The sequence below is a fragment of the Kryptolebias marmoratus genome, linkage group LG22 (assembly GCF_001649575.2).
Source record: "Kryptolebias marmoratus isolate JLee-2015 linkage group LG22, ASM164957v2, whole genome shotgun sequence".
Lineage (NCBI taxonomy): Eukaryota > Metazoa > Chordata > Actinopteri > Cyprinodontiformes > Rivulidae > Kryptolebias > Kryptolebias marmoratus.
The window spans coordinates 1,539,002-1,543,262 of NC_051451.1; the positions used below are offsets into that span (position 1 = coordinate 1,539,002).

At 38.6% G+C, this 4,261-nt stretch overlaps 1 pseudogene; it reads right to left on the bottom strand.

Annotated features, from left to right (window-relative positions):
- Window positions 1-3,213: 3,213 nt before the first annotated feature.
- The window catches only part of LOC119616688, a 3,733-nt pseudogene continuing 2,685 nt past the window's right edge, over window positions 3,214-4,261 (bottom strand).

A 4,261-nucleotide genomic window follows, 5' to 3' on the forward strand; every position in this document is an offset into this window, starting at 1 on the left:
TAATTCATTATTGTGTGTTTAGTCTTGTCCCTTTATTTTTATGGTTCTTTTATTTTATTTATTCCTCATGTTTAGCACTTTATTTCAGCTGTGGTTGATGTGAAAGTGATGTGAAGTGCTATATATATAAAGTTGTTGATGATAATGATAGTATGTAAATGGTCTTATAAATCTACTTTCACACCATGTGTTAGACATGTATTAATGGTTAGAGAATGTTTAAATTAACTCTATACATATCCTGCAGTGCATTAATAATTAAGGCAGTTGCTAGTAGTTAAATCCTTTTGTAATCCTTTCAAATGTGAAGACCAAAGTCAACACAATCATTTTTAAAGCCAGTGCAAAAGTTCTGCTGACTCGAACTAGCAACAACAATTCCATAAAAAAACAAGTCTCACTTTTGATCTCCTGCTTGTTGTACTGTCCACCGTGTCTTCCTGTGTTTCCATCTCCTCACTGGCACCAGATTTGTTGAAAACTAAAAAGATTATGCCAATAATATTGTAATTAAAATTATTTTAAAATAATTTTCCTTTTTGGATTTCTGGGACTTATGTTTCAGAAACAGTAAGTCACTTTCTAACATGTTTATCTGTTTACTGATAATTGTTCTACAGTAAATATTAATATGCCCTCTTCTTGACCCTTTCCAACAGCAGCACCTCATTTTTTTTATTTTCCATACAGAGAATTTAAAATATTCAGTGATGTCACTCACTAATATTTTAATTTCATGCTCCAAGTCACCCCAATATATTTCTAATGGCAGAGAACGGAGGAAAGAGGGTGTGAGAGAAAAGGGATGGAGGATGTAGAAAGGAAAGAGGGAGAGGGGGAAGAGAAGACTAAAGCAGAGTGAAAGCAGATGGGAAGAGGTGGGAGAGAGGAACTGAATAAAGAAAAGAGAATGAGAGGAAAAAGGAGGACAAAGGAAGCAATAGGGTGGAGAGAGAATCAAGGAATGAAGTTTCCATTAGCTTTGCTTAGTTGAGCTCAAAACAGTAATTAATTTGAAACTTTATTTAAAGGTAGTTTTTTATTGATTTCTTTTTGTTTAATCCTCACCTCTAAGAACACTGAATTTCTGTTGTAGTTGTGACTCATGTCTTTTTCGGAACAACAAAAGTATTTTTATGCACATTTTTGTTTAGTCATGCTAAATTCTTGTAAAAGACACTGTAAAATTATTTGTTTTCTGAGGGATTTACATTGTGTGCTATTTACAACATAGACAAAAATGTTACACAGCACTTAAATTCTTTATTTTTTGCTTCCAATCAGGGAGACTTCCTTTTAGTCTTTTAAAGAGGTCTTGATCAACAGTTCTCCGGGTTTTATTAGTTTCTAACAGGTTAATGTTTTTGGACCCTATGCACATTTGTCTGTTTCTTCAGTTGAAGATTCTGTTTCAACTCAGTACCTTTGACTATTTTCTACATTAAACCTCTACAGTCTCTAATGCAGACTTTCACCCTTGTAAAAACGGTGAATTACTCACTCCTGTTGTGAGAGTTTCACAATATCCAGTCAGCCATTTATGTGGGCATCTGTTTGTGCATATACACAAAGGAGTTTCTTTTTTATTTTGGATGGAAATGGAAAATGGTAAAGTATTGTACCAGCAGCTTAAAATTATCGCATTTTGAAGAAAAGTATTGTACACACCCTATTTCCTTTTTAAGTGGCTCAGAATTATCTCCTTTATTAGCACATTTTTAGACAGCATATTGTTTAGGGTTAAGCTCCACTTGTTTATTGTAAAAAATGTCATTTTTTTATACACATTTTTTTTCTACCTGCACCCCCAAAAGTATAAATCTACGCGTTGATCACCATGCGAGGGTGCACGCACCAAAGTAACGCAATCGCGCTGTCCCCGCCCCTGCGCAAAGGCGTCGCGTGGTCGGGCACCTCTGATTTTTTGGAACTTCGCTCGGACCGCGCGCACCCCGTTCCATTCAGAATTGATGATTTCAGTGCTCTAGCAGAGCTGGTTCTCCTGTATCAGCATTTATGTGATCCCTCTATGAGAGATCACAAAGATAATCAAATGGTTCAAAACTCACAGAAGGAGATTACTGCTGCAGCCGATAAAAGGAGTGTTTATAGAAATATTAGTCCTATGATGGGCGAATCACAACTAAAGCAAATAAATCAATGAAAGTCAAACTGAATGCTTTAAGTTTAAACATCCTCTCTGTATCACAGCCAGAAACACAACAGCTCTTCCTCCTGAATACGTGCAGCCATGTTTGATGTGACAACCATCTGCTGTCTTTATTTTTCTGTATCTCCACTGGTTACGTAGCGTACTGCCCCCTGTCTTTTCGGAGAAAACTGCACCGACGTAAGCACCAAGTATAAACGCCTACAGTCCGTGCTCAGGTCGTGGAGCCCTGCGGGACTCTACTGAGCCCTGAGGCCCTTTTGTAAAACTGTAGCTGTATAAATATTTGGTACAAATATCTTACAGTATCAAATAATAAATAGCCCTATTTTCAACTTTCCAGTCAACTTTAATCTTTTTCTTTTACTAAATCACAGTCGGCCAGCGAACAGCCGGCGAACGGCCAACTACCACCAGGCTTAGCCTCTTTTTGGGGGAAAACCCTGGCCTATAACACTTTTTTACATTTGAATAATCTAACAAAACAACTGAGGAAATCGCCTCCTGCAAAACAGCGGTTCCACTGGTGAGGAGTGCAAGATGAGCCACCAGACTATAAAATATATCATTCTGAACTGTCTTCTACAGGCTGCTGTTGAATCAGAGTCATGCCTCATAACCATTTTGACTTGTACTTTGTTTATGTATTAGAAATTAACACCAACTCACTCACCTAAACTACTAATGAGTGCTTTAATAACTAAAAAACTTCCCATAGAAATCGCTGTAACAAGTGGCCAGTTAATCTTGAGATTAAATTTAACATTTATCAGAACTCAGCAACTCAAGGATGAAATTTGTTCATCACAGGGAACTCTTTATCATAATCTAACAAGATTGAGTCAGGTCCTCTGGACAATTACTTCTTAGAGGATACATTTCATCTTTTATTCAAATACTTCTTCAGTCTGAGGAACTGCAAGCAAACTCAGCCTAACAAGCAGAACTTTTGCATAGTGAATCAACCAGTTGGGTGTGACACCCAAAACTAGTTGTTCATAAGCAAAGAGGACCATCAGCCTAACAACCAATCATTAGAGCCCTTATGGCCGCTTGCTATTCAGAGACGGCTGAGTGATACTTGCAATAACAGCACTGCAGTTGGATTCAAAGGTCTTTGTCCTTTTTTTAATGATGGATGGGTTCTCTTCACAAAAGACGGCTTCCTTTACTCCTCTCTCCAACCAACGTTCCACCCTATCAACTCTGGAAGAGTTACTGCTGGCCTGCAGATGGGAGTAAACCGCAGAGTCCTGGCCTGATGATGTTGCTCTTCGATGTAGGGCCATCCTTTTGGCCCCGATGTATAACTAATCACAGTCCTCCTCTCACAGCATAGACATGCATAGACCTTTGTGTATTTTAGGGTTTGAAAGCCACTGGGATGTCATGTTTAGATGTCTCAGTTTTTCTGAAACTCCTGCAACATGCAGAATGACTACTGGTCTGGGTCTGGGGTCCTCCTTTTCACCTGGTCGCTGGCTGGAGTCCTATTTGCGTTTCTTATCTGCTTTTAGGAAGGCCCAGTTAGGATATCCACATTGTTACAGGACCTGTCTTGTGTCAGATTTCTTCTTCTCCTATGTTTGTGGGAATGCTGTCTGCTCTGTGGTACAGAGTTCTTATGACTCCTAACTTGTGCTCCAGAGAGTGATGGGAGTCAAACTACAAGTACTGGTCTGTGTGGGTGGGTTTGCGGTAAACATCAGTTTCCAAATGTCCTCCATCTGAGACTGAGACCTCACAGTCCAAGAAAGCCAACATCTTCTCATGTGAACTTTATATATGAGAAACTGGGGACCCCATAGCACACCCATGCTTCTGTCTATAATATTGCCCCCCATATATGTGATGTTCTGAGCTGCTGACTAAAGGGCCGAGTACAGACGGCAGTTATTTAGAAATATTGTAAGTGACAGAGTTAACCATGATAACAGTAGGGCTTAATGGTACATCTTGTTAGTGAATTTTGGGTGAACCATATACAGGTGCTGGTCATAAAATTAGAATATCATGAAAAAGTAGATTGATTTCAGTAATTCCATTTAAAAAGTGAAACTTGTATATTATATTCATACATTACATACAAAC